This window comes from Panulirus ornatus, chromosome 9 (genome assembly GCF_036320965.1).
Source record: "Panulirus ornatus isolate Po-2019 chromosome 9, ASM3632096v1, whole genome shotgun sequence".
Classification (NCBI taxonomy): domain Eukaryota; kingdom Metazoa; phylum Arthropoda; class Malacostraca; order Decapoda; family Palinuridae; genus Panulirus; species Panulirus ornatus.
Window position 1 is genome coordinate 35,315,972 of NC_092232.1, and position 11,754 is coordinate 35,327,725.

Consider the following 11,754-nt stretch of genomic DNA (forward strand, 5'->3'; position numbering starts at 1 on the left):
ATTCCTGCCTTAAAGGAGCTTGTGACTTTCGAAGCCTTCCATGAGGCCAGGCAAGTTGTGCAGGGGCAGAAGAAGGTGACCATGTCTGCTGTTCGACCAGTGATTTAGGGACTTAAACACTCTCTGGAGAACCTAATTCATAATCATAACACCCAGTGACAGTAGTGTGAACAACTGGCTAAAGTCCTACTGGACTCTGTGAAGAAAACGTTGGATCCATACGTGGAAATGAGAGATGTTCAAGTCGCGGGCTTTTTTGGGATCCTAGGTTCAAACTGGAGTGGCTTCCATTACAAGAGCCGAGGCACCAAGTGCTGGTATATTCAAGGAAATGCTTTGAAGAATTGGAGGTAGTTCGGGAGGGGGTCAACATCAACAAGGGATAAAGAAAGTAACAAGGATGATCCAGCAGAAGGATTATATCACCTGAATCAAAAACACCCAGCCTTTTCTCCTTCATACCAAAATGTTCAACGAACTTCCAAAATCAACCCCCGGGGATCAGAGGGAAGCACAGTGTCAGTGAGTCTTGTGTCGGAGCAGTATGATGTAGAGGAAAGAACTCTGTCATTATCAAGTGATCCAGTGCTATACTGGAATGAAGTGTCCCCAACTCTGCATCCACTGAAGAACCTAGCAAGAGACCAGCAGGTGATGATTGGCTGCGTTGCTCCATTATGCTCCATCAGAGCCAGTTGTCAGTATTGCCGGATTTTTTATTTTTATTTTTATTTTTTTTCGCTGCTAACAGAGCTCAGCTTGGTGCCACTTCTTACCGTTCATTGTGATTCACAAAGTGCGATAGTGAATTGTGTGACAATCTACCAGGTTTTTAGTTACCATCTGCTGCAACTTCTACGAAAATGAAATTTCTATTTTTGTTCTCAAATACGTATTTTGTGACACTTGTCTGGAAGTAAAGGATAACCTTACAATGCAAAATTAATTTTTTTTTTTTTTGTAAACGAAAATGATTTTCTCCCAATTTTGGGAAATTGTAATTACAATTGATTTTGTTTTGTGGTAATTGTAACTAATGTAATTGCTATTCTCAAATGTATTTGTAATTATAATTGTAATTTAAAAAGTAGAAAGTATTTATAATTGTAATATATTTTTTAAAGCGTAATTGTTCCAACGGTCCAACCCTGCTCACCTGTACACAACTCTTGCCGCGTCTCAGCTAGGTTGTGGCTGGGCCTCCCTGCGTTGTCGCTACCCCTGCTTTGTTTTGAAGGTGCGTCAATACCTTGCTGAAAGGTTGTTTTGTGCAGTTATTGTTCATCTATAACTTTATCTAAGGTTTTGTGTAGTTATTGTTCATCAATAACTTTATGTACGGTTTTGTGCAGTTATTGTTCATCAATAACTATGTAAGGTTGTTTTGTGCATTTATTGTTCATCAATAACTTTATGTAAGGTTTTGTGCAGTTATTGTTCATCAATAACTTTATGTAATGTTTTGTGCAGTTATTATTCACCAATAACTTTATGTAAGGCTGTTTTGTGCAGTTATTGTTCATCAATAACTTTCTGTAAGGTTGTTTTGTGCAGTTATAGTTCATCAATAACTTTGTGTAAGGTTGTTTTGTGCTTTTATTGTTCATCAATAACTTTATGTACGGTTGTTTTGTGCAGTTATTGTTCATCAATAACTTTATGTAAGGTTTTGTGCAGTTATTGTTCATCAATAACTTTATGTAATGTTGTTTGTGCAGTTATTATTCACCAATAACTTTATGTAAGGCTGTTTTGTGCAGTTATTGTTCATCAATAACTTTCTGTAAGGTCTTGTGCAGTTATTGTTCATCAATAACTTTATGTAAGGTTTTGTGCATTTATTGTTCATCAATAACTTTATGTACGGTTGTTTTGTGCAGTTATTGTTCATCAATAACTTTATGTACGGTTGTTTTGTGTAGTTATTGTTCATCAATAACTTTATGTAAGGTTGTTTTGTGCATTTATTGTTCATCAATAACTTTATGTAAGGTTGTTTTGTGCAGTTATTGTTCATCAATAACTTTATGTAAGGTTGTTTTGTGCAGTTATTGTTCATCAGTAACTTTATGTAAGGTTTTGTGCAGTTGTTGTTCATCAATAACTTTCTGTAAAGGTTGTTTTGCGCAGTTATTGTTCATCAATAACTTTCTGAGGTTGTTTTGTGCAGTTATTGTTCATCAATAACTTTCTGTAAGGATGTTTTGTGCAGTTATTGTTCACCATTAACTTTCTGTAAGGTTTTTTTGTGCAGTTATTATTCACCAATACCTTTCTGTAAGGTTGTTTTGTGCAATTATTGTTCGTCAATAACTTTCTGTAAGGTTTTGTGCACTTATTGTTCATCAATAACTTTCTGTAAGGTTTTTTGTGCAGTTATTGTTCACCAATAACTTTCTGTAAGGTTGTTTTGCAGTTATTGTTCATTATTAACTTTCTTTAAGGTTGTTTTGTGCATTTATTGTTCATCAATAACTTTCTGTAAGGTTGTTTTGTGCACTTATTGTTCATCAATAACTTTCTTTAAGATTTTGTGCATTTATTGTTCAATAACTTTCTGTAAGGTTTTGTGCAGTTATTGTTTTTCAATAACTTTCTGTAAGGTTGTTTTGTGCAGCCATTGTTCATCAATAACTTTATGTAAGGTTTTTATGCAGTATTTGTTCATCAATAACTTTCTGTAAGGTTTTGTGCAGTTATTGTTCATCAATAACTTTCTGTAAGGTTGTTTTTGTGCAGTTATTGTTCATCAATAACTTTCTGTAAGGTTGTTTTGTGCAGTTATTGTTCATCAATAACTTTCTGTAAGGTTGTTTTGTGCAATTATTGTTCATCAATAACTTTATGTAAGGTTTTGTGCAGTTATTGTTCATCAATAACTTTATGTACGGTTGTTTTGTGTAGTTATTGTTCATCAATAACTTTATGTAAGGTTGTTTTGTGCAGTTATTATTCATCAATAACTTTATGTAAGGTTGTTTTGCGCAGTTATTGTTCATCAATAACTTTATGTAATGTTTTTGTGCAGTTATTATTCACCAATAACTTTTTGTAAGGCTGTTTTGTGCAGTTATTGTTCATCAATAACTTTCTGTAAGGTTGTTTTTTGCAGTTATTGTTCATCAATAACTTTATGTAAGGTTTTGTGCAGTTGTTGTTCATCAATAACTTTCTGTAAGGTTGTTTTGCCCAGTTATTGTTCATCAATAACTTTCTGAGGTTGTTTTGTGCAGTTATTGTTCATCAATAACTTTCTGTAAGGATGTTTTGTGCAGTTATTGTTCACCATTAACTTTCTGTAAGGTTTTTTTGTGCAGTTATTATTCACCAACTTTCTGTAAGGTTTTGTGCTGTTATTATTCATCAGTAACTTTAAGATTGTTTTTTTTTTCACCAATGACTTTATGTAAGGTTGTTTTGTGCAGTTATTGTTCATCAGTAACTTTCTGTAAGGTTGTTTTGTGCAGTTATTGTTCATCAATAACTTTCTGTAAGGTTTTGTGCAGTTATTATTCATCAATAACTTTAAGATTGTTTTGTGCAGTTACTGTTCGTAAATAAATTTAAGATTGTTTTGTGCAGTTATTGTTCATCATTAATTTTCTGTAAGGTTTTGTGCAGTTACTGTTCATAAATGACTTTAAGATTGTTTTGTGCAGTTATTGTTCATCATTAATTTTCTGTAAGGTTGCTTTGTGCTGAATCGATCTTTCATTGACGGGTGTCGGCAGAACTCCGCCCGGCCTTTGTGCAACCGGTTCCGCCCTGAAACCTTTTCTGTCTAAAACAACAACCTGATTTTTTTTTTTTTTTTTTTGTCTGACTAGGTTTTTTTTTCACTATCTGGGGTGGTTTGCCACCCCAGATTTTAGGGCTAGGATGGACTCAGGTAAGCCATCCGCTGCCCCCATAGGGGGATAGTGGTGACGGATCTACAAAATGTAGGAAGGCGAATGATTTTGTTTTAGCCACATCATGCGACCGAATCAATGACTTTTACCTCCCTCAATCCCTTCCTAATGAGGAAGGTCATTGATGGTTGGTCTGGCTCTGTTGAAACGGTCAGGAAACTGGTTAGGGGCGATTTGTTGATAAAAGTCATGTCGACGAATCAGGTGGCGGAACTCGACTTAAAGTTGACGAAGTTCCATATTCATGACGTTGTGGTCTCGATACCCACTGCCATGAATTCATGCAGGGGAGTCACCTACGGTACTGATGTCCTGGGTATGTCACAGGACGACACGAGAAAGTTATCACCGTCAGGTTCATCACTTAATTTGTCCATGGTGAACGGCGTAGAACTCCCCTGATTAACGTAACCTTCGGAAAATCTCGGCTGCCGGACGATATTTGTATTGGTTACATGCGATGTCGAGTTCGTCCCTACATTCCAAATCCTTTGCGTTGCTTTAATTGCCAGAAATGTGGCCGCGCCTTAAAGTCTTGCACTCTTTCTACTAAATGCGGGAGGGAAGTGTGCTGTGGAGCGTCGTGCAGCTGAGGATTGTACGGCCAATAAGATGTAGTGTGTCAACTGCGATGGCAACCATCCAAGCTGGCTACGGGCTTCTAAATCTAGCGAATCTTACGCCTCGGCTTTGAAATGTAATCCGGATATGCGAACCATCTCGACGCAGACTCCTTGTGACACGCCGACCGTCAGTTCCAAAAACTCAGCTCCATCTAACCCTACACCTACACTCAGTCCTCCAACCACAATCCATAACAAATCTTATGCCAATACCACATCCTCGGTTGTCCGTCCTGAAGAAAAGAAAGAGAACAAAACGAATGTCTTTAAACCTGACTAAACTTGAACAAAGCTACGTGGCACGTCATTGTTCCAGTATATCCAGCAGAGAGGCTTGTGGTCCACAGGTCCTCTTCTTTAGAGAACATAGACTTGATGAATACAATGACAATCCACTTCCAGAGACCGTTCATGTTCCCCTGGAGACTCGCCCAAGTCCCGACATAAACGGGCTAAGAAAACTGGTCGGTTATATAACTCTTAAATCAACACGTTCAGTATCATTCACTGGAATTGTAGAGGCCGTAGGCATAAACAAGCACAGCTACAATTGTTGTTTGCATTGTATAGACCAGCCGTGCTCTGTTTACAAGACCTTTCTAAACGGCATAGACGAAGACTGTTCCGTTGTGGATAGCTATTACTCTTATAGAAGAGACGTTTATTTTAGTTGCTGTATTTTTAGATTTAGAGAAAGCCTTCCACATGACATGGCGAAACGGAATTTTAAGCAGACTTTATGCTTTTGGTTAAAGAAGTATTTACCTATATTTATCAGATTTTTTAAAATTAATACCACCTTTGCTGTGTTACTTACAGCACTCAATGTCATTTTGGACACATTTGTACAAAAGAACGGGGTGCCGCAAGGCAGCGTTCTTAGCCCAACTTTATTTAATATTATGATTAATGATATTCTGTCTCCAACTTCCGTCCTGCGAGATCTTAAATACTCACTTTATGTTGATGATTGTGCACTGTGGCACATCTTCGTCTAGTGCACAATTTTCGGCTGAGCGGGTTCAAGCTGCGCTTGAGTCCGTTCATCGTTGGGCGCTACAGTGGGGATTTAAGTTCTCATCTAATATAAGTATCGCAGTTGTTTTTACCCCAAAAATCAGTATCCCGATTTTGCTTTTACCGGTAGACAACAACCCAATCCCATTTCGAAATACAGTAAAATTCTTAGGCTTCAATTTTGATAAAAGACTTAATTGGAAAAGTCATGTTAGTAATGAATTGCAGTAAACTGCAGTAAAAAATTAAATATTCTTAAGTATCTCTCGGGTTCCTTCTGGGAAGCTGACAGAAAATCTTTATTAATGATTTATAAGTCCCCTAGATCTAAACTAGACTGTGGCTCTCAGGTATATGCTTTGGCGAGTGAGTATACACCTGAGGAGGTTGGATGTGATACAGAATAAATATTTACGAATGTGTCTTGGAGCCGTAACCTGTACCAGAGTTCCACGATTGGAAGGTGAGGCCTGTGTATGCACTTACGTCCTCCGCGGCTAAGACGTGAGATCCTGTGGTGGTAAAGTGGTATTCTGATGGTCAGGAGGAACAACTGCCTGTCGCCTCATTCTGGAATGTTTACAGTTCGTCAACAGAGGCGTCAGGACCCTGGCCGTCAGAATACACTTCCTTAGTGAGAACTCAGGTATTAAAGTGAATGAAGTGGACTCGTTGGTTAAAGAATCAACCTCAAGACAAACTGGCTTCCACCCGGAAAGGCCAGTACATCGGAGAGCGAGGTACACCAGCGTTTTCGTCAGGTCATTATCAATCACATGTTTACTTCTACACTGATGGTTCCAAGACGGACGAATGTGTGGGTGCAAGTGTATGGTCGATGGAGTGTGCCCTCAGATACCGCTTATCGAACCATACATCTGTATTTTACGCTGAATTGATTGCTATTGATCGAACCATAGACTTTATGATTAATTCAAATTACAATAAAGCAGTAATTTTTTCAAATTCTCTTTCTGCTCTTAAAGCAATAGGCTCTAAATATACAGAGCCCTGTGAATTGCAGGGCAATATTATTAATAAACTAGATTCATGTGAGAAAGATATCATCTTGATCAAGGTGCCTGACGGGTCATTGCAATATATACGACAATGATGAGGTAGACAGCTTGGCTAAGTCGACCTCAGAACTCGAGGAGGTCGTTACGATCCCTCGGGAGCTGGGGTCCTGCCTTTCCTTGGGGAAGAGATCAATCCATCTTCTGTGGCAGAGTCAGTGGACCAACCTGACCATCAGTAGAAAATACAAGCAAGAAGTGGCGGACTGGCCGACCTCATACCACAAGAACAGAAGAGAGAGGTCGTGCTGGCCTTATACCACCCATCTGCAGCCATACATAAACAAAGATTGCCCACCAGTATGCCAGCAGTGCGAAGAACTCCCCGCAATAGAACATTACTCCTCCGATGCATCAGATTTCAACAACATAGAAGAAAACTATTAAATCTTTACAAGAAAAACATTTCTTTTAACATCATTAATGTACTCGGGCATAACTCGAGTACTATTGACAAATTGATGGTCTTCTTCAGAGAAACAGAATTTATCATGATGATGTATGGTTCGTGATTTCTCCTCTGTGGCGGGGTTATCTTCGGTGTGAGGCTCCTCCTACTTGGGCTGGTCACATGGTGGGTGGACGTGTCTGTTCACTAGGCGATCGGCTTTTTGGGGGTGTTGGTTATACCGCGGGGCAGCTACGCTCTGGGGTTGAGCCGGCGGACCTCCGAATAGACTATGTATTCTGTATGCATGACGTGGTGGAGGGCGATCTCTAGTGTGTCCTATCTTCTCGCACTCTTGGGTAAAATGCAACCGTATGTGCTGTGCCGACTGAGTGGTATTTGCCGCCACGTCGGCCCAATACCCACAAAATCCCTTCTTTCCCATTATTTATTTTTGATATTAGTATCTTTATCATTATCATATCGGAATTGTACTTATTCTTATGTTTTTAAATTTATTTTTGTTAACATTTATTTAGGAATGGTGACTTCAGTCTTACATTAGATAGGGTTGCAGGGCTAATGACCTTCCTCATAGGTCGATGGCCGTAGAACCCAACAAACAACAGGTCTGACCTCTGTTGGGTTCACATCTCTGCCCCGCCCTGCAAACTCCCTCAACCTTTTCTCCAACACCGTGCAGGCAGGAGAATTCTCCTTTGTGGAGGTGATGGAAGTTGAATATGTTGAGATATTTGACATGGATTGTGGCTGTGTGGATATGGAAGTCGAATATATTGATGAGGAGATGGTGGAGGGAATGATGTTTGTGTAGATATGGATGTTGAATACCCGGAAATGATATGAGAGAATGGAATGTGATTGTGTCAATATGGAAACTGGATACTCAGATTTGGTGATGGTGGACGGAATGGGTCGAATGATGACAAACCTTGTGCTTAATTGACGTTGAACTTCACGTTAGACGACGTCAGTGGCTCTGAACACTTGACGGGTAGGCTAAGAACTCCAACCAACTGATGCTGGACGTATCGGATCGGGCGACTCTACCACGGACAAGTATCCTGGCTTGATCCAGTTATGCTTTAGTTTGTAATGGACTTCATTTATATAGGTTGCTAAGCGAACTGAAAACTAGAGCTACAACTGCTCCCTGACTAATACGTTATACGAGGTAAAAGAAGACGCATTGTTTGGCTCGTTCCAGCAACATTCTTGTCTTTTCCCTGTGTGTGTGCGGGATATTTTTCATTTTGCCTCCTCATTTCCGTATGTGATTATATTTGTTTCGGGTCTTTCTTGCAGGCTTTCAGTGAGTGGGTCTCCACCCCGTATTTACACGTGTAAAGTCTTTATGGAAGTAGGAAGGAGAACGTTGTTCCAGTATGACGCCACACGAGGTTAAGATTTTGCAGTAAAGCCTTGTATGTTATGGTTAAATTCCCCGGCAACGTTGACAAGCGCTTTGTTATCGGAAAAGCAATTTTCAACCAAAGCAAACAAAATTTGCTGATCGTTCGAAAGAGTTATAATACTGATGGAGCCATACTAGAGGTTAGGAATTTTGTTTCGTAAAAGAGTCTCGAAGAGTGAGTGTTGAGACTTTAGACTGCTGTGTCCGAATAAACTAGTCGAAAAACCTTGCCATTTTTTAACTGTCTCATGGCAGGAGTTTAGTTAGAAAAATCAGAGATAAGTATGTGAAACAAACAAAGAGTGTGGTAGTTGGGAGACAGACCTTGAGCCACGTAATATCAAAGTTTGGGGACTCCTTTAGGTGTGCAACTGGTGCGTTGATGTTGGAATAAGTAAAGACACCATCTTTGAACTGGATTCATGAGTGGAAATTATAGTTGTATATGAAAAAGGGACTAGTGAGAACATCATTAGACAATTGGGTTTCAGAGAGAGAAGTAAGATATTAGGAAAGATACTGGAAAGATGGTGTTCAACAAGAGAAGGTGCGAAAGAAAGGGAAAGGGAAACGTCGTGGAGGGGCCAGTACTACTACTGTCTGAGTCCTCCCTCACATTGGCAGTAGGGTCAGGCAGGAACCCATAATGCTAGTGACTAGGAACCATAGGTTTGTTGGACTCTATCATGATAACGTTTCAAAAACGATTGTACAAACAGGAGATAGCAAAAGAATATATGAGAAGAAAATAGGTTCGAGTAGGTGTATAGTACTTGAGAGGAAAATGGCAGGACTAGCCCAGCCAATTGCAAATATTTTTTTGTTATAGTCCCACAAGAATTTGTGTTTCCACTGAAGATTTGTCATAAGATAATGATGCATTTCTCGCACAGATCAAATTGTACACTGAAATACAGTTTATAGACTGGAAGGTCTACCCTGCCCACAACAGTTATTGCCAGCCACACAGGGTACTTGTCTCATTCACATATAGGATCTCGTCTTGACATTTTTCACGCATCTGGAATACCAGGAGTGACCTATTCTCGTTTTGCCTTTGCATGAAGATTACAGAATCATCTGCATTCAAATTTTTCTGCGTTAGTTCAATTGAACTCTGAGTTTTTCGTTGGAATTTTAGTCTGATTTTTATTAAGCCTGTAACATATAGTAAAGGAAAAAATACAGAGGGGCTAGGTCCCTCTTCCAACTTGGACGCTTTTCTATCTTCTCAAAATATGTACAGTAAACCTTTGCCATTTTGGTTTTGTCATTGACATCCCACATGTAATAATCCCATTTTATTTGATCTCATGAAAAATATTCCAAATTATTATTCAGTTGTTTGGTCTGGTTTGCACTTCCTAGAACTAAGACAAATAAATTATGTACATACCTCCTCCCCTAAGTAATTACCTATTAGTTATTTTTGTATAGTCGGGTTTTATGCTCACGGAAACTTATCCCTTAGATATTGTCTCCATCCATACTACCTTAATTTGTGTATGCGATCATACACCATACACCATTTCCTGTACCATAAAAGTAATTTCCATAACATTTAACAGGTTTTACTAGATTTTATGCTATACCCTCTGATTATCCCTATATGTGTATATACTTAACTATATGTGTTTCAGTGATTTATTGACCAATGAAACTGGTGTCCGTTTCACCACCATTCTAAGACGGACGTAATTACAATAGCAAAATTTTACCCATATACAAAAGCATACTAGATGTTGTGAAACAAAACTCTCTTGATTAATGCTATCAACTATTTTATCAAGTATGACTATAAATCGACGTGCTGTCACTGGCTTGAACCAGGGAATGTGAAGCGTTTGGGGTAAACCATGGAAAGGTCTGTGAGCTGTGGTCTCGGTGCATTACGCCTGACAGCTAGAGACTGAGTGTGAACAAATGTGGCCTTTTTTGTCTGTTTTCCAGGCGCTACCTCGCGGAAGCAGGGGATAGCGATGCTGTTTCCTGTGGGGCGGAGTAGCGTCGAGAATGGATGAAGGCAAGCATTATGGACCTGTGTATATATGTATATATCTGTGTATGTGTACGTATATGTATATATGTTGATACGTATATATACGTGTATGGGCGTTTATGTACGTATATATGTGTATATGAGTGGATGGGCCATTCTTCGTCTGTTTCTTGGCGTTACCTCGCTGACTCGGGAAACAGCGATGAAATATAGTAAATGAATGAAAAATTATTATAGATCTATACAAAAATGGGTGATCTCTGAATGAACTAAATATCGCTGACTTCTCTAAAATATAATGATGCCGGTTACCGGAATAAGTAACAATTACAATCTAAGGAAATTCTAGAATATTTTGTATACCCTTACGTCATTATCTTGAAGAGTTCATATTTCGCATGCCTCCCTCAACCAAATCTTGGGTACGTGCCTTATACCATCTACCTTATATACAATAATAATATATTGGAGCAGTTACATTACTTAGTCACTGTTTAAAGTAATTGGTTTCTGATTGTACTTCACCTGCCAATTTCCTCCAAACCAGTTTGAACTCAAGGCTCAGTACAAGATTTAAGCAGTCTTGCTCTAATTTACAAAATTAAGACAAGGTTTCATCAGTGGAATTTAAATCTGGGAACAACTCATAGATCTCTGATCTCCAGTGACTGTTTTCTCTAGCATACTGAACAGACCTTTCCACTCAAAATTTTACCAGGCAGATGGACAAGTAACTTCAACTTGCAATGGCTACCAGATGCTGCATGATCATGGCAAGCTGTTTTTGGTCCGCATTACCGAGGTGTCAATGTTGTAAACTTGCATGTCATCTTGCCACACAGTTAATTGAATAATGATAATAACTTAGGATTTAATAAACTGTGTGCTACACAAATTATACACACATAAAGGTTTTATGGTACTCCAGGTGCTCTGACAGTACATAATGAGCAGATAAAACCCAGCAACATAGATGGTTAAGACATAAACCAATTTGAAGGAACACTGTATTAGTATCAGCCACCTAGGACAGTAATGCCATACTAACTTACAAACTTTAACTTGGTGTGCAATACCGTCTCGCATCCTGTGGGTCAGAATTGCTGGTCTTGCTTTTTCCTAACATCTCAAAACTGCTCCTTTTTAAAAATGTCTTCCACCTCATCAAAATCTTTTCAGATTACTCTTCCTTTAAGCCTTTCCTCTTAAGGGCTGGCTTCAATGACAATTACTGAAAGCAGCTTTCAATATAAAAAGAAAGACCTTGATAAACAAGGCCAGCTTAAACAGTTACAAGATCTGTAC